The sequence below is a fragment of the Emys orbicularis genome, chromosome 3, assembly GCF_028017835.1.
Source record: "Emys orbicularis isolate rEmyOrb1 chromosome 3, rEmyOrb1.hap1, whole genome shotgun sequence".
Taxonomy (NCBI): Eukaryota; Metazoa; Chordata; order Testudines; family Emydidae; genus Emys; species Emys orbicularis.
Window position 1 is genome coordinate 10489231 of NC_088685.1, and position 19428 is coordinate 10508658.

Below are 19428 nucleotides of genomic sequence, written 5' to 3' on the forward strand. Positions count from 1 at the left end.
TGTGACTTGGACTGCACACCCATCCATAGGTGCCGACTTCCCCGCTTTCCTGTGGGTGCTCGACACCCCCCTCTGCCCCCGGCCCTGCTCCCACTCCACACCTTCCATGAGGCCCCGCCCCCTCCCTGCCCCCATTCCAACCCCTTTCCCAAAGTCCCTGCCACAACTCCACCCTCTCCCTGCCCCTATTCCAACTCCTTCCCCAAATCCCCACTCCGGCCCCGGATCTTCCCCGCCTCCTTCCCTGAGCGTGCCACATTCCGCTCCTCCCCCTCCCTACTGGAGCCTGCTAACGCTACCAAACAGCTGTTTGGCGGCGGCCGGGCAGGACACTCTGGGAGGTAGGCAGAGAAGCAGGGACGCGGCGCGCTCAGGGGTGGAGGAGGAGGTGGGGCAAGAGGTATGGGGAGCTTGGCTGCCAGTTCACAAATATATATATATATTTGATCTGCCTGTGTCATCTCCCAATAGCTGAGTGCCTGTACGATACAGCCGAGGCGTCTATGGAACTGGAATCACTGACAGAGGCCGTAAGGGCGCTGCCATCCCCGGAGATGCTGGATGGTGGGAGGTTCTAGCAGGAGTCCTACAAAGCAAAGACACTCGCTGGTAACTATAATTCCCTGGGAACAAATCAGGTGAGGGAGATGTGCGATTTCATTCATTCTAAATACAGAGCATCCAGTGGAGAGCTGTAAAGGCATATGAAGCTGGTGTGTCACCTCTCAAATACTCGGAAACCTCAGGGCCTGCCCACGTCTCCACTGGAGTCTGGGGGACTTTTGCTGTTGGGAGCAGGATGAAGCCCTTAGAGAGCTTTGTGAGTTGGATTCAGGATTGCTACAAAGGCCCCCAGCAGAGCCAATTTAGAGATGAACCTAGAGAGGTTCCCTCCCAATGCCAGCGGAGGCAGACTAGACACAGTTCTCCACTGCCCCCCATCCTTGTGCTGTCACTGACCCCTGCACCAAACGAATGCAAAGTGAGTGTCTGGGTTGCTTTCCATACCCACTTGGCACTGCAGTGACTGCAGGAGGGGAAGGCAGCGGAGAACCAGGATTCACTGCGTGAGTCTCGGGAGCAATGTACTTAGTTCCCAGGGACAGCATGGCCTATGTGGCAATAGTGAGTAGGAGGGGGTGGTGTGAACTGTACTCATTTCTTTACCTTACAGGCTGGCTAGCTGCCTGGTGCTTGAAAAGGCTGAATCTGGGGATCTGTGAATGTTCTGGTTGGGAGTAGAAACTGGTGGTAGCCAAGTATTTCTTGGATGCAACCTTGTGTAGTTACAAAGAATGTACAAAGTCCTGTGTCTCTGACCACAGAAGGAAACAACTTACCACCCCCCCTAAACCCATTTAGTCAACACCAGACTTGAAAGCTCTCTCTAGTTTTTTCCAGAGTCACGCAGGGTGTGTCTACACTGCACTAAAACTCCCCTGGCTGGTCTGTGTCAACTGACACGGGCTCCCAGGGATCAGACTGTGGGGCTATAAAACTGCAGTGTAGATGTGCGGGCTCCCTCGCGGGGTCCTAGAGCCTGGGCTCCAGCCTGAGCCCGGATGTCCACACTGCAGTTGGCTAGCCCTGCAGCCTGAGCCCCGGAAGCCCTCATCAGCTGACGTGGGCCAGCAACTGCAGCGTAGACACAGGTCAGGTCAACACGGCAAATGCTGCATCCGCACAGCTGCACCAATATAGCGCTCTGATGAAGATGCTCTAAGCCGACGGGAGAGAACTCTCCCATTGGCTTAGGCAGTAGCTATATCGGCAGGAGAAGCTCTCCCTCTCTCTACACAAGGAGTTAAGGTCGGTATAACTGCGTTGCTCAGGGGTGTGGATTTTTCCCACCTCTGAGCGACGTAGTTATACCAAAGTAAGTGTGTAGTGTAGACCCGGCCAAGCTCTTTATGGTAACAGGCTCCTGCTTGGCTTTTTCTTACCTCTTTTCCACTGCCTCTCTCTGTTCTTGTCTGTCACCTCAGTATGTGGGTTTGCTCACGCTCCCACACCCAAAACATGACAGTACTCAGCCCAAAAGCTCCTGGGCCAGTTCACACACACACACCCCTTTTGTTTTAGGTGGGGCTTATGTTTGCAGGAATGTTAACTGAAGGGCGAGTTCTCACCTCTGAAATCTAATCTAACCCAGCCCATAAAAACACTCCCTCACCTCAGCTTCATTCACCATCCAGAGGAGGCCTGAAAATGGTGACACTCAGGAACCCATCCCCTACAGAAATAACTTTACAACTGCCCAGATATCTTCACATCACCAACCCAAGATGGTGGCGCCCAGGTGGTGTGCAGCATCACTGTGGCCCCACTGTGGGGAGCAGGATGCGGGCAGCAGGGGTCCGGGGAGGCCGTGGTGGGAGCAGGCAGCTGCAGAAGCTGTGGCTGGTGGTGCAGGAGTTCGTGCAGGCGGCTGGGAGCCACCCTCCTCCTCCCCGGGGGGGCCGGGAGCCCAGCCCACAGGAGGCCGGGGCAGGAAGAGCCACCGCCAGCTGAGGAAGGAAAAGTGCAGACTCAAGTGGAGCTGCCACTGCTGCCTGCACCACTAGGAGCTGGGCAAGGCAGGGGCTAGCTGGAGTGAGTAGCCAGAGGGCCCGGATAGGGGCCCAGGGAGATGCCCCTGCTCTGCTGCAGTTCTGGCCTCATCACCCCCTGGAGACCAGCACTGGCAGCTCTCCCAGGAGACAGCTAAGCGACTCTTCCAGCAGGGACCCGGCACCTCTGCCGCGGCCTCTGTACAGAAACAGGCCTTGCTGGTGGCCAACATGGAGAAGGGGATCTGGCAGCTGGGGCAGCGTCTGGGGCTCAGCAAGCGCAGGAAGAGGAGGGCATCTCCTCCGGGCTGCAGAGCTTCACCCAGAACGGGCTGGGCTATATGCTGGAAGCCCTGGGGCCTGAGACCACCCTCTCCAGCCTCTACGAGGAGAGCAGCAAGGAGGATCTGGATCCAAAGAGGAAAGGATGCAGATGAGGGGCACCTAGAGCTGAATGAGGGGAAGAAGATGATAAGGAGGATATCGATATGGAGTCACTAGATGAGGAGGAGGAGGAGGGGGAGCTAGATGGGGAGGAGGAAGATGAGGAGGGGGAGTTAGACAGGGATGAGAAGGTGAGGATAGAAGACACTTTAGAAACCTCAGAGGAGGCAGATGTGGAAAGGAACTGGGAGCATGAGAGGAAAGGAAGCAGAAATCTTTCCATGTCCCCAGAGGTTGGTGGCACATATAAACCCAACAAAACCAAGACCTCCAAGGAGGAGACGAGCTTTTGCCATAGGCTCCAGAGTATGTTCCCCCTCCAGTGAGAACAGCTGATGAGACAGTGGATGAAAAGAAGAAGGAAGAACTGGGAAGACTGAAGAAAACAGTGAAAGGTCTAATTAGCAGGTTGAGTGAACCAAATTTGACCTCCATAAGTGAACCGTTGGAAGAGATATACATGACTAATAGTAGCAAGGACAGGAATAAATGCTAACAGATGTTCTTACGAAGGCTTGTGTTACTGCAGTCATGATGCCTGCTAGCTAGATGGATGATGGCGCATGTCATTTGGGACAGCATTCTTCATCATCCCGTGGGAACTGAGGCTGGTGCTCACTTTTTGGAAGCGGTGGTAAGGAAATTTGATGAATTCTATCAAAGTGATGCTGAAAGGAAAGAGCGGGATAACCTGTTTGCCTTGATTGGCCGTCTGTATCAGTTTCACGTAGTGCGTTTGCTGCTGATCTCTAATATTCTGAAGACGCTCATTAGCAGTTTTACAGAACAGGGCTTTGAACTGATTCTGCTCCTCCTGGAAAACGTGAGTTTTTCCTTGAGAAAAGATAATGCGTTGGCCCTGAAGGAGCTGGCCCAGAACAAAGCACATGCTGTGGGGAAGAAATTTCAGGACCAGTCTAGGGTTCACTTTATACTACTATGCTGGCACTAAAAAACAATGATATGCAGAAAATCCCAGGTTACGACTCTGAGCCAGTTGAGAAGCTGGGCAAGCTGCAGAGAACACGGGTCCACCATAGTGTCATTGGAATCTCCCCTCAATGCTGACTGGGTTGGCCGTTAGTGGATCGTAGGGTCATCCTAGGAGTACCAATGACTGGTAGTACCAACAGCAAGACTCAGCACAAACTGCCTGTAGGAAAGATGAGTTCAAAGATACTGGAGCTTGCTCGTAAGCAGAGAATGAACACGGACATCAGGAGAAATATTTTTTGTGTCTTCATGAGTAGTGAGGACTTGTTGGATGCATTTGAAAAACTTTTGAAGCTTGGACTTAAAGATCAGCAAGAGAGAGAGACGGTTCATGTTCTCATAGACTGCTGCCTACAGGAGAAGACATATAACCTCTTTTATGCATATTAGGCTAACAAGTCTTGTGAATATGATAGAAGATTTCAGATGACATTCCAGTTCAATATGTGGGACAAAATCCAAGATTTGGGAAACCTGCTGGCTACCAATTTCTTTAACCTGGTTTCTCTCTTGGCCCACTTGCTAAAGACAAAATCACTCTCCCGATCGGTCTTCAAGGTCCTGGGTGCTAATGCACCAAGCCCAATTGTAGTTGAATTCAGTGAACTAGATAAATCCAAAGTCCGCTTCTTGCAGCAAGTGTTGTATATGCTATTAATAAAAACAGACTTGGAAGAGCTTACTATCATTTTTGGAAGGTTAACTGGCAACCCAAAATTAGGAATGTAGTGTGAAGGTTTGAAGCTTTTCCTTTCCCACTTTTTCCTGAAGAATGTAAAGCATACAAAAGCACTGAACAAGCCAGTTTACTAAAAGAAGAATTGAACTAGTGAGCAGGCTAGAGTTTTAGTCTTCAAATAAACTTGCATGGAAAATAAGGACTTTAGGAACGCACAAAAGCTGATCTTGACAATATTTTTCACAGACCAAAGACTTGAGAGGCTGAGCAGGACTGTAATGCTGCAAAGGATCCCATGTTTTGAGATTATGTAGCATTGTATACACCCAAAACATGGTTACAAGTTTGGGAGAAAATAGAAACACAGAAAAATAGAACATGGAAGAAAAAAAGTACAGATCTTTATACATTAGTGTTCATTCTTTTAAAAAGTATTGTCTTCCCCATCGACCTTCACTCTGTATACCTCATGTTGCCAGTTATCATCAGGGGAGATAGTTGAGTTTCCTTTAAAGTTTAGTTAATTCCACTTATCAGTCAGCAAGCGGTAGATTTCAGCAACCCCAAGCTTCTAGCCGTCCTAATTCCTGCAAGCTCCTGGGTTAAGACTGAGGCTGATACTCAGAGCTGTTCACTTTTTTACAGGTATTATTTTAAACAAAACACAATTGTGTTTCTCTGCTGTACTCTGACCTATAATAGTCTACGATTTTAACTGGAAAGCTTTTTAATAGCATGAGCGTATTGTTAGTTGTAAAACAGGCCACTAGATGGTGCAGTCACTGGTAAGGTTTGTAACTACTCCCCAGTTTTAAATAAAATTCAACTGATTGACTTAGAAAAAAAGCCCAACCCAAAATCATTTTATTCCCTCCCCAATTTTCTTTGAGGCTTGTCTTTGCCATTTCCTTTTATCTGCAAGAGAAGGGCCCCTTTCAGACAGCCCCTGAGGAATGCCTATTGTTTCTATGGAATTAGCTGGCTGAGCCAGACACTGCCCATTCTGTTCAAATGGGGGCGGAGGGGGGGGGGGGGGGAGAAGGGCTCATTGCTGTCACAACTTGCTCAGCCTCAGCTAGGGTGACCAGATGTCCCGATTTTGGGGTCTTTTTCTTATATAGGCTCCTATTACCCCCCACCCCCGTCCCGATTTTTCACATTTGCTGTCTGGTCAACCTAGCCTCAGCATCCACAGTTACAGTCTCAGCTTTGGGGGGCAGCCAGGCTGCAATCCTATCCCCCTGATATTGTCTTAGAAGGTCTGTCAGATAACTCAGGGTTTAGTCCTGGGACCCAACTGTGTCCTGTACACCACTTCGTTTAGTCGAGTCACTGCTGAGTAGCGTCCCTCCCAAGGTATATACAACTTAGGGCTCCTTCCCTCCTAGGACTGTGGAACCCAGACCAGGTCCCCGCTTTTAAACATTTCCTGTCCTGACTGTATGTCATAGAGCAGGGGTGGCCAAACTGCAGCTCGTGAGCTGCATGTAGCTCTTTTACAGAGGAAGTGCGGCTTGCAGAGCTCCCCCACCTTGACCACTTACCAGACTTGTGGGGGGAGCTCTGGGTTTCTGCCCTGCCACAAGAGGGTGGGACTGAGGGTGTCTGCCAGAGTCAACTGGTGCCTGCTGAGAGAGGGGGGGCCCCACAATTTAAAGGTCCCTCCCCCCCCAACAGCTTGAGTCCCGCCCCCTCAGGCACACCTCCTTTACCCTCAGCAGCCCCTTCCTGCAGCTCCCAGGTGTTAATGTAACACTGACAGACAGTGAGTGGGATCAAACCTGGGATCTCCCCACAGCCGCAGCTCCCAGCTTGCCGGCTCCAGCAGCTGCTGTGCAGGGAGGGGGCCCTGCAGCACCATGTGACTGAGTGGGGCCAGCAAACCCTGGCAAAAATCGGGGTGGGGGTATATGACCCCATGTGCCCCCCCCCATGTTGCCTCTGGATTCTGCCCAGAGGGGAGGGGGGTCTCGGAGCTTCAGCCCCACGAGGGGGGCCTGCAGGGGCTTGGGGCTCCAACAGAAGCAGAGCTGAAGCCCCGGCAGGCATGCCCCAGCTCTCGAATGTCAGAAGATTGTCGTATGCAGCTTGGAGGGTCAGTACTCTTGGCTACCCTTGAGTCTCTACATGGTATCGGAGGCTATCCTCACATTTTCCCTAGCAAAACGCTGAACTTTTCCCACTTTTCATGGAAGGGTTTCTCCATAGTCCAAGTCCCTCTTCAAGAACTCCATACGAGAGGCTTGCTGGGGTCCTTAGCTAGGGCCCGAACATGAGGAGTAGGGGGTATATTTTGTACTCGGATAGATACCTCTTTTTGGAACGACTCACAATTCTTTGGGTTCAGTTTCAAAGTGGCCACCTTCAGTTTACCACTGACCATTTGTACATTTTTTTAGTTCCTGCTCAACTAGTTTAGCAAATGCACCAGGATATCATCTAGGCGTAACAGCCAGGCTGAGAGGGGCACTGCATATCAGACCCTCTCCATTCATCTCTCAAATGTGGCTGGTGCATTGCATAAGCCAGAAGACAGCTCTTAAACTGCCCCAAGCCCGGTCCTCTTGTGAAAGCAGGTTTTTCACGTCCATTTGCCAATACCCACTTTTAAGATCCAGTGTGGAAAACCAGATTAAACCTACTACAGCATCCAGGGTATCATCTATTCGTGGTAATGGACAATAATCATTGAGGTGCCTTCATTTAATGTTGTATAGTTCCCACACAACCTGAAGCTGCCGTCCCTTCTCTTGGCCAGAGCTCTGGGTGAGAATCAAGGGCTGGTTGAAGGCTGAGTTACGCCTTCCTGATACATTTCCTCAATGGCCGATAGTGCCTCTTCCCTGTTTGCTACTGGCAACTGGTCAGGTTGGCTTGCCCCAGGATCAGCCGACTGCTGGACCAGTGCAGTACAGCCTACAACTCTGTTAGATCAGGAAAACAACTCCTGATTGCTAACCAGAAAGTGTCTCAGGCTGGTCTGCTGTTCCCCATTTAAGAGTACAGCATTGCACCAGAAGACCAATAAAAACTCTGGGAGCTCATCTTCCTCCCGCTCAATCTTTCCTCTTGTAGTTTTCTTCTAGACTGATATTTAACTGATCCGCTAATTCGCATTTTGCAACAGCAGCCCTCCCCCCCACACACACTTTTTTTTTACTATTCTCTGCTTGTCAGAAAGGTTCTGCAAATGAACAGCGATCAGTTCTCCTTTCAGATCCACAAGAGCGCTAGCAACTAAGGTTCCCCTGAGTGCCTGAGTCTCGGACTAGTTTCAACCACTCCCTAGCTGTCCCTTGCTGGAAAGCTACCACAGCATAATGGTTATAATGGTTTCTACCTGCAGGGGCAGGACAATTTCCTCACTGCAAACCAATTGCCTACAAACCATTCAGCTTGCTTGGGCCATGTCTTTAAAGGGAATTTCCACAGACTGATTTTGTCAGACATTTTTCCTGACATTGATTGCACAGTTATTGGCCCTCATGAAATCCAAGCCAATTATTAGTTCATCCACTGTTTCAGCCACCCAGATGTCTTGCTCACATTTCAGAGGTGCAATCTTGAAACTCAGTTGTCCCAGTCTTTGGTCAGATGCCCTTCCCCTAGTCACTATTTTCATTTGAGTCAATGAGGTGGCTCAGTTTTGGATTCACTATTCCTTAGCCTATTTAGCATGTCCAGTCTAATAACTGTCATGTTTGAGCCCATGTCACACAACACAGATCCTGATACACACTCAATAGCCAGACTCCCGGTACGGTTGTGTAATCACCCAGATCTAAACAAAACTGTGGGACTGACACTTGTACATCCAATTTTTTTCCTGCTCAGTTTGGGGTTCCCCCGCCCCATTTTCTGAACTGGGAGAGAAGCTTTCGCTAGGTGCTTGCAACAGTATCTCTTGGCCTGCCTTAAATTTATAACAATCATCCAATTTTTGTATAGTACCAGCAGAAAAGGAACTGGGGGTTATAGTGGATCACACATCAACAATGTAACACTGTTGCAAAAAGACCCCAAACATCCTTTTAAGATGTATTAGCAGGATTGTTGTAAGCAAAACACAAAACATAATTCGTCCACTCTACTCATCGCTGATAAGGCCTCAACTTGAGTATGGTGTCCAGTTCTGGGCGCTACACTTCTGGAAAGATGTGGACAAATTGGAGACAGTCCAGAGAAGAGCGACGAACATGATTAAAGGTCTAGAAAACATGACCTATGAGGGAGGATTGAAAAAATTGGGTTTGTTTAGTGTGGAGAACAGAAGGCTGAGGGGTAACTTGACAACAGTCTTCAAGTATGTAAAAGGTTGTTATAAAAAGGAGGGAGATAAATTGTTCTCCTTATTCGCTGAGAACATTACAAGAAGTAATGGGCTTAAATTGCAATAAGGGAGATTTAGATTAGACATTAGGAAAAACTTGCTAACTGTAAAGGCCGTTAAGCACTGGAACAAATTCCGTAGGGAGGTTGTGGAATTTCCATCACTGGAGGTTTTAGGAATAGGTTAGACAAAGGGATGGTCTAGATAATACTTAGTCCTGCCTCAGTGCAGGGGACTGGACTAGATGAGCTATCGAGGTCCCTTCCAGTCCTATATTGCTATGATTCAACTGAACTTTTTCCTTTAATTTTTGCATTATTGCCAATTTCCCTTGTTGTACAAACCACATTTATCATTGGTGCCAATCGTTCAGTACAGTCACGGACCAGATTAGAATCCATTCTTTCATCACACATATTGGACCTGGAGCTGTACTTACAGGACTCAGAGTGATCAGCTTCCACCTTCCTCACCCGCAGCTGCTTCCTCTTCTGGCGCACTGCTGCAAGAAAGGATTCAAGTTCTACACCTACAGCAATGGGAGGAGTTCTCCTGTCAGTGTAGGTAACCTGCCCCGTTGCTGTTGGTTGTGTCTTCACTTAAGCGCTACAGCAGGGCAGCTGTGCCATTGTAGTGTTTTAAGTGTAGACATACCCTTAGCTGGTTATAATTTTGAACTGAGACAAAGGGAGTTTTTCTCTCAATGCTTTTATATTATTTGAGTTGGGACAGCCCGACCTCTTCCCTCTGGGCCCCTAGAAAACTGTTGTAAGTGTCCCGTCTTACCCAAGTCCTCTGGCTCTCTCTCAATCCCTTATCCAGATGGCTGCTTTCCACCGTGGGCAGTGACCCTTTGATTTCCTTCTGTAGCTGAGGTTTTAGCTTCATAAGTCCTTGCTGCATCTCGCTGCAGTTGGCAAGTTCCAGACTGGCTAAAATTTGTTTGATCTGCATTATTTGGTGGAAAAACCTCTGGTGTATGGCAGTCCGATTGCTGGTCACCTCATCAGTCCATTTTACCCTTCCAGTCTAGCTGTGCTGCAGTGGGGTTTCCCAGTCTTTCCGGGCACTTTGTAGTTGCTGCTCCAACAGGGATCACATCTCAGCCTGGAAGTCCCTGAGGCCTTTCTGGGAAACCTCCAGCTCTTGTTCTAGGTTTGGCTTAAATCCTTTTGCAAAGTCTCCAGCTCCTGCTTTAAAGCCTGCTGGCTACTTTGGGTTTCTTTAGGCACCTCCACTGTTTGTTCCATCTTGGTCCACCAGGAATCCCCACTCACATGCCCTCTCCTTGGAAACTAAATCCCACAGCAAGCACCAATGATACCCCTATTTGACCTAAGTGGCTAGTCAGCGTTTGGGGCTGTGTGGGTGTCCCAGTTGGGGGTAGAAATTGGTCGGAGCCAGGTATTTCTTTCATACAGTCTTGTTTCCTTTGCAAAGTCCTGTGTCTCTGAATGCAGAAGGAACCAAGAACAAAAAGGAGCAGCCACTCAAATCCTTTTAGCCAAAAACAGATCCAAAAGCTCTCTAGGTTTTTCTTCCAGGGTCAGCCACACTGTGGTTACAGGCCCCTGCTTGGCTTTGCTTGCCTTTTTTCGGGCAGGTCTACACTTAAAACCAGGGGCGCCGGAACACTTTTTATAGTGGGGGAGCTACAGCCCCCCTTATTCCTGTCCGCTTCCCTGTTGTCCCCTAGAGCTGGGGCAGGAGCAGGGCCGTGGGTCCGGGGGGGGGGGGGGGGGGAATGTGGATAGGGGTAAGGAGGCTGAGGCTGGGGCCACAGCTGGGGCAGAGCCCCGGGTGCAAGGCCAGAAGTGGAGCCCTGGGCGCGGGGCAGGCAGCCGGGACCCCGGGTGCGGGGCCAGGAGCAGGGCCCCATGTAAAACCTGGGGGTGCTGCAGCCCCCCACCCCCCGCACCTCTGGCTCCCACGCCTATGCTTAAAACCCTGCACCGATGCAGCTGCGCTGCTGTAGCACTTCAGTGAAGACGCTACTATGCCAGTGGGAGAGCTTCTCCCGTCGGTGTAGGTAATCCACCTCCACGAGAGGCAGTAGCTAAGTTGATGGGAGAAGCTGTCCCATTGACCTAGCACTGTCTACACTGGAGGTTAGATCGGTGTAACTGTGTGGCTCAGGAAGGAGGATTTTTCCCACCCCTGAATGACGTAGTTAGATCAATGTAAGTTTATAGTGTAGACCTGGCCTTCCTCTTTCTCTCTCTCTGTTCTTTCAATGACCTTAATATCTGTGTGTTCTCTCACAGTCCCACCCAAAACAATACTCAGCTTTAACCCAACCCATTACAGGTTTCATTCAGCTCATAACAATATTTAATAGCTTGTCTAGTTAATGACTCCAGCCAGGGGGCTTCCATCAGATCCCTTGTGAAAATGAGACAAAAGCGGTAAGGGAAAATAATTTCAGCCCATCTATGTTATAGGATAGAGAGGGATGGTGGGCAGGGCGAGATGCTGTGATTTAGGATTTGGAAATTAAAAAAAAAAAAGTGGCCAGTCTGATTCCAGACCAAGAAGGATCGTAAGGGCGGGAGCAGTTCAAAGGTTAGAACACAGAGCAGGGAGTTAGGAGTTCTGTGTCCCATGACTGCCACTGACTAGCTGTGTGGCCTTGGGCAAGTCACTTATCCCCTCCGTGCCACAGTTTCCCCATTGACAGAGGGATAATAAATTGTCATCACAATCCAAAATACAAGGTTGCCCAATGTTCCACGACTGTACTATGCAGGGTCATGTCCCTGGTATAACATCACTGAGCTCAATGGGGTTAGTTACCAGCTGGATTTCATCCATTTAATTTAGGGCAGGACCATAGTGTCTCTTGCTGAGTTCTTTTATCTCAATCCTCTTCAGCTTCCGTCTGATACTTTATCAGTGGTGTGGGGGTTGCTGAACAGCCTCTCAGACTGGATTGCCTTGTGCTTAAATGTCAATATGCTCCTCCTCTCACAAACCACTTCTAATACAGCAATAAATCTGGGGAGCTGGGGGCCCTCCACCAGGAATGGCCCCAGCCCCCAAAGAGCGGGGAGACCTTCTTGCTTTTAAAGGAACAGATCAAAGAAAACAGAACATCTCCACCACATTTTCATGGCTGCATTCCCCACAGTAGCCAGGTTTCAGGGCATATATGGCTTTCTGAATTAACACCAATCCTCTGAATTACAATCAGCAGAGCAGTCTGGAGCACAAGCGTAGCAGGTTCACTCAGGGCTGCCTTGTCCTGGGTGGGAGAGGTCTCCATGGGTAGCCCTAACTAGAGGACAATACAATGATCCAGCATTGAGGTGACCAAAGGAGAGTGTAGGAAGGAGGTCATGTGACACGCACAAGTGCTTCTAAGAGACTGACCTTGGAGTCTTGGCCCCAGTCTCCTGATATGGGTCAGGGTTGTGCCCTGGTGACTTGGTAGGCGTCAGCATTCCAGAGAGGCCACGTCTGTTAGTCTATAAAGTGCCACAGGACTCTGTCGCTTCTCCCTTCTGTGTTTAGCCAGGAGAAGGCGTGTTCTTAGCTAGCGTTGCTACCTGGGTTTGCAGGGGCAGAAAGAGGCCCAAACCATGCTCCTAGACAGCAAACTCCTTTGACGAAAGGTTGGCACATGCTCCTCTGGAGGGAGCTGAAAGAATTCGTCATGGCCTCCACCGGCATCATCTCTGTCTCGGCTGATGAAGCTCCAGCCAGCTTGCCTTCATCCACGCCCCATTTAAAAGCCATTAAAGTCAGTGGAAAGATTCCCTGGCTTTGCTGGGTTTTGGCTCATGCCCCGGGCGAGAGGGGGGAAAGGTACCGTCTGGATCCGATGAAAACTGGGGTCAGCTGTAGAGCTGAGTGAAATTTTTCAACTGCAAATTTTTCCTGTTCGAAATTCAGATTTGGGACAATTGAACTGTTTCACAAATTCATGTCACTTCTGGCAAAGTGTTTAGGTCCGTAAAAACCAAAACCAAATTCAATGTTTGAAACAATTTCAATGTTTCGTTTTGATATTTTCTAAATAAAACATTTCAATTTTTCCATTCAAAATGACTCTTGAGTTCGATACTGATTTTATTAAAAAAAACTTGGATAACTTAAATGACTCAAAATCAGATGTTTCGTTTGACCAGAAATGAATTCCCCTTCCTCCCCCGCACCCGCCAATTTTTCAGCATTGCCAGTGAACTGAAAAAATCAATTCTTTGCCCAGCTCTTGTCAATAGAGGTGGGTTTCTGGGTTTGAAACCTCAATGAAGCTGGTTGGGTTGAAGTGTCCAGAAAAATACGGAACTACACAGCCCTAGATATACAATAGTCTCGGCATTCAGCCCCATTCATAGCAATAACACCCACAGAAGTACCACAAACTAAGGGCCCCAGTGCTGCTATGATCTCTGTGTGGACACACTCTTGTACCAGCACAACACTGTTGACTTCCATAGAGCTCCAGGAGGGGGCACAGACTCTGCCCATACAAAGCTGATTGCAATATCAGGGCCTAATTGTACAATTAGGAAAGCTCATGTGACAAATGCAAATCCTTACATGCCCCATCGATAGGGAGAGACCGGGCAGCATGAATTACCACCTTCTGCACCTTCCATCCCCAACTGCTCTCCTGTCTCTCAGTCTAATCCTTCCCTCATCTCTGAAATGCAGCCAGCTCTGGCATGGAACATAACTGTTATTTAAGCACGCATGTCAGCTGCACCACAGTCCCAAACAGAAAGTGAACTAGAAAACAGTGCAATAACCGAGATGAATACACAGGGGGAATTTTAGTTAGGCAGGATGTATAATCATTCGCACTGGAATCTGGCCAGAGGTAAATCCTCTCTCATGTTCAGTTTACCCAGTACATAGCTCATTCCCCCTCTGGCTGGCCAGAGGGCACTTACTTGTGAGCCATTATGTAGAATCCTGAAGGCACCAAGCCGAAAAATTTCAAGGCTTGATTCTTCTCTCATTGATACACCTATTTGACACCCTTGAGCGGAGTTACATTCGAATTGCATCAGTGTGCATTAGAGGGGGAGCAGGCACTATCTGCACCCGGGCACTGCTTTTCATATAGCCTGGTGAGTCTTTGCACGAGGGGGAGGGGGAAGAGCACTAATGAGCTGGTCACTGTTCTAACATTAGCTCGGGGTGTGCAGCGCAGTGCTGCTACCAGCCCCTGATTACTATAAGTGTCACAAACCAGCTAGATTTGTCATTCAGCTGCTCTCGGCAGGAAACCACTAACAGCAGTCAACTGACAGAGCCAAGAAGAATTGGGGTTTCTCTCGGTGTGTGTTTTAAGAATTAAAACTGATCAAGACGGGCTTATGTTCCTCAACGCACACCCTGCAAAGGACTTTTTCACGCTGGAGGATGACTAGAAGTTAAAGAGCGATGCTGTAGTCCAGTCAAGAGACACACCGAGGTAAGTGCCTGCTTTTCCATTAACCCACTTTTCCATTAGCCCCACTCGTTGAATGAGTGCTGTTTATCATGAGGATTATTCTTTCATTGGTTGCGTAGTACCCCGACTACCTGCCTTATTAAAAAAATATTATATGGATTAAACAACCTCTTGAGACCCCTTCCAGCTCTACGTTTCTGTGATTCTGTGCTTTTTTTTTTTTTTTTTTTGGAGGGGGGGGTCAGATCCTCCGCCTATGTAAACTGGCATAGCTCCATTGACTTCAATGGAAAGATGCTAATTCACGCCACTGGAGGATCTGGCCCGTTAATATTCATTGCCGAGGGGCCAGGTGGTTAAGGTATTTAGGTGCCTGAAGATGCAGATAGGCACCTAGTGACGCTTTCCAAAGTGCCCAAGGGAGTTAGACACTGAACTCCCATTGATTTGAGCAAGGGTGCTCCTTAATTAATGTTGAGTTGGAAATTTGCTGGGTAGCTAACGGCAATCCGATTTATTTATTGTGGTACTATTGCAATTAACTGTCAAAATCCGCTCTGGCAACTTCCTTCTTGGGCATTGGTCACCTTCTTTTTCTTGAAAGAATTAAATACATTGAAACATAAACATACCATTAGCTGCTTCTCCAGGTGTTTTTTGTGAAAGCAGGGCCCAATCCTGAAGTTAATGGGAGTTGCAGGACCGGGTGCTTAATAGATAAATGATGCTTGTTGTATTGACCTCCTCCTCCTGAAGGGACTGTGTGTGGTTTAAACCAAAGCCTTAAACCTCCATCATGGCATGATGGGCAGAGAAGACACTGTAAGAAGAGGGCACCTTCCTCCGCTTTGCCCCACAGTGGGTTATGTGATTCAGTGACGTTTCTCTCCTCTTGGGAAATATTTTCCACTCTCTCTTTTTTTTCCCACTTTTCCCCCCCCACTTTCTCTTTTTTTTTTTTTATTTAAACCCTGACCTTTGTAGCTCGTTATTTAACCTGGGTAAGGCAAACAAAGGGTTCCATTTAATTGTGGATGGAGCTTCTGGGATGCTGGTGATCTCAAACAGAGTGAGCTGGGGTGTAATGGCTTCACTCCCAGAAGACTTCATCACCCACATACCTGGAATCTTCTGGCTAAACCTCTCTAGCTTTCAGTTGTCTGTACCCCAAATCTTCAAATTCTCTAAAGAGCTCTAACTTGCAACCCCGTCACCTTACGGGTGTGTTTGATTTCAGTCGGTGTTCTGTGCATTGAGTGCATTGTGTGGTTGCAGTATTGAGCCCTTGTTTGTATCTCAACCATTCATGTCATGGGTGTTGGCCCAGATCCTCAAAGATATTGAGGTTCCTAACTCCCACTGAAATCAACATACCCCTGTCCAAAATACAGAGCAGCTCGGAGAGTTTGTCACTTCAATATCTTTGAGGAGCTGGCTGTGTGCCGTAACACTTACAAACAAAGGGCAAATTTTTCCTATCCAATCTGCACCGGGAGTCAGGACTCCTGGGTTCTTTTACATCCATCTCTGCCACTGACTCTTTGTGCCACCTTGAGCAAGCTGCTTAATCTCTGTGCCTCACCTGTGAAGTGGGACTATTTATAGCTACCTCCCAGGGTTGCTGTGAGGGTTAATCAATTAAAAATCATAAAGAGCTTTGAGTTCTTCAGATCAGAGATGCTGTATACATGAAAAGTGTTATCCTTATCTGCATGGATTCCTAGTGCATACTCAACACTCACTGTGTGCACTGACCTCTCATAGCCACTGCGTGTGTTGGACAGGAGTATATTGCAATAAATCAGCAAGAAAAATGGACAGTTGCACAGAAGTAAAGGCACCCTGGTTAATACTGGATCCACATTTGCAAATGCTGTGATACCAGCTGAAATAGTTGCGTCAGAGTATTAAATGACTTTAACAGAAGGTTTTGCAGGGCTGCAGACCCCAGCTGGAGGGTTTGTGATTGTAGCAATCACATATTTTTAGCAGGATCCTGATGTGATTATGTCATTGCCATGACACAGTTTTCAAAATGGCTTGTTAATGGTGTCAGTTCTAGTTTTATTCTGCAAAAACAAGACTTTGCTGTGCATGGGTTAAGGAAGCCCAAAATCTGACCTCTGAATAGCCTCGAGACACTAGGGGGCCAAAAAATCGAAAATATTTGGACCAAAATTCTCAACTTGAGACATCCGTCGTCCTTTTATTTTTATCTGCAGCTCCCATTGAGTTCTGCTGGTGTCGGGGGGCTGCTCGCCATCTCTGAAAATCAAGCCCACGATGTCTCCAACTGAGCACCCAAAATCACCGGCAGCTTTTTGAAAACTTGAGACATATTGTCCATTTCAGACAGGGATCTGGGCTCCCTTTTTTACTACCGTGGAGCTCTTCCTTCACCCATGAGGTGTTTTTTTAAGTCCCCCACGGTGCCCACAAAAATCTTCCTGTTCGTAGGTCCGCGGAATTCCTGGGTTTGTATTTAATATAGGCTAGCGTAAGCAAGGAGGTTGCCTCCCCCCGCCCGGTACCTCATGACGGCTTTTGAAAGGTGTAGAACTACTGTTAAAAATCACCATGGAGTTAAAAGAAGCCCAGGTAATAAAAGTGATGAGCAAAGTAGGAATGCATGGCTCCTATACTGCTGCACCGTTCTTTGCAACTTGTTTAACAAAACTTCTTCATCTTTTTCTCGTTCCATTTCTCTCTCAAAATTAAAGGACGCTTCAGAAGAACACTTTCCCTTTCCTTTTTTACCTCTCATGAGACAGAAGAAAGGCACATTTATTGCTCAAGGATCGCTTAGGTCATGATCCTGCAGTTTACTCGGGAGTGAATCCTATTCCCCACTGACACCAATAAGGCTCTGGGCAGCTATCGGTGTCTACTTGCTGGTATAAATGTGCCAGATCCGGGTCCTAGAGCTAAATCCTGCTCCAGTTGATGTCAGTGTCTAAACTCCCATTCATTGACATCAGTGCTGGGTGATCAGCTCTTTATTGAATGCTCCCAGCATTTCTCGTCAATGTCTCAAATCTGTGTAGGAGCAGTAAAAATTAGAGCTAGTTAGAGTGAGATGAAATTAGCATCTAAAGCAGTGGTGGGCAACCTGCGGGCCACATGCAACCCTTCAGGGTAATCCGCTGGCGGGCCGCGAGACAGTTTGTTTGCATTGACTGTCTGCCGGCACAGCCGCCCGCAGCTCCCAGGGCCCAAGGTTCACCGTTCCCGGCCAATGGAAGCTGTGGGAAGTGGCATGGGCCTCAGGTTGCCCACCACTAATCTAAAGAGATATATATGTAACTCCCGCTGCCCTTGACAAAAGATTACAGTCTCTGATTATCATTATTAAGTGTGGTGGAGATAGCGACCATCCCTCGACGTGCAGCTCTGAGCCATGGATTAATGAATGTCCCTAAATGCGGTTTGATGGGATATTAGTGGGCCACACAATCATTATTTTTTTTTAAATGAGCAGTAACATCTAACCCCCATAAACAGGAATACCAACCCAATCCTGTACATTTCATTCTCTGCACACAGAGGTGCTGTGCTGGAAACATAGCGCTCAACCTTCCAGCTGGCCCACTGCATTGAATGTAAGATGCAGGAGAGCTGACCAAAGAACAAAAAGCAATGGTTTGGGAATGATTTCTGTGCCAACTGATGTGGGGGAAAAGAACAGTGAATAATTGATTTGTCCAACATGACCACATCATCTATATGGCTGGTTGACGAATTAAAAGCTTTATTAATGAATAATGTATTTGCTAATTGATTAGGAAGGTTCATGGACTAATCTGTTCGTATCCTTCATCCCGCTGCAATATTCCAGTTAATAGTCCCTGCGGCTCTCCCACTACCGTGTTATTGCAGCTTTCTGAGCACATGGTTACGGGCCACTCAGCACACAAAAGGTAGCCCTGCAACTTGAGAAAATACCTCTCCGACTGTTGAGACCCAAACTGGGGTAATGGGCAAAATGAGGGACAACAAAATTGTTCTCGCAGGAAAGTTCAAATGCAGTGGGATTCCTTCCACCAGCGCATACAGCGCTCTCTCCAACAATGATTATGGGTGTCTGGTGCAAATAATTTTCAACACTAAAAGTAAGGGACACCTGATTTGTGTGGAAATTTGGAGGTAATCTTGGGAATGATATCCCTCAAAATGGGGTACTCAGGAGGGGGAATGCTTAAGAAATGGGCCATAGTAAAAGCTAGATGAGATGTATGGGAAAATCAAAGACATATGAGATATGTATGAATGGAAGGATTGAGAATAAAGCCATGCTAGATTAACAGAGAAACTCGAGTAAAAGATACATCTTGGTTTCTGTCTCATCTCTTCTCTTTTTTCTATCATATATTTCACTCTCAGTGAATGAGAAGTATTGAAAGAGAAATGTCCGTCTTCAAATGGGACAACATAATGCAAATAAAACTCATTGGGAAATTGTTTTTTCTTGTGAAACATTTTGAAAAAAAAAAACCACTATTTTTGACCAGGGGGGGGGGAAATCTGTGGAAATGGACATTTTTCACAAAAATTTTACTTTGTAAAAAAAAAAAATTTTGATAATTTTTTTTTTTAGTAGCTCTAAATAATAGATGAGAACTGTACTAGCCAGAGTGTCCTGCGTTTACAAGACGGGTTTAAGTGAGGCAGAGCTAGAGGCTGGAAATTCTGGGCCTGATCTGAACTGTGCGTTACTCCAGTTTTATGCCCATGTAAATCCATTGATACTGCACCACTGAAGTTAATGGAAGTTTTAACATTGACCTCAAAGGGAGAAGGATCCAGACCTAAGAGATGTTTCCATGGTAAATAAGATAAATTTACACTACCATAAAACTGGAGTAGCCCCATGGTGAATCAGGCTTATAGTCTGCATTACTATGCTGTAAATAAGTGAATTTCTATAACACACAACCTTTGGCCCTGGTCTCATCCCTTGTACACCCAGACTCCACACTGATTTGAGTAGGGTGTTGCTGGTGTCAAGATTGCAGGGTCTGCCCCTAATTTGGTT

The 19428-nt window shown here is 47.6% G+C and overlaps 1 protein-coding gene and 1 pseudogene across 1 annotated transcript in view; both read left to right on the plus strand.

Annotated features, from left to right (window-relative positions):
- Positions 1–2340: 2340 nt before the first annotated feature.
- On the plus strand, positions 2341–4816 carry LOC135875703 (nucleolar MIF4G domain-containing protein 1-like; annotated as a pseudogene).
- Positions 4817–14338: 9522 nt separating this feature from the next.
- BLK (BLK proto-oncogene, Src family tyrosine kinase) overlaps positions 14339–19428 on the plus strand; it is a 68901-nt gene continuing 63811 nt past the window's right edge. Inside the window, exon 1 of the mRNA XM_065401882.1 lies at positions 14339–14417. The gene's annotated coding sequence lies outside the window, so the exon portion shown is untranslated. The remainder of the gene's footprint in view (positions 14418–19428) is intronic.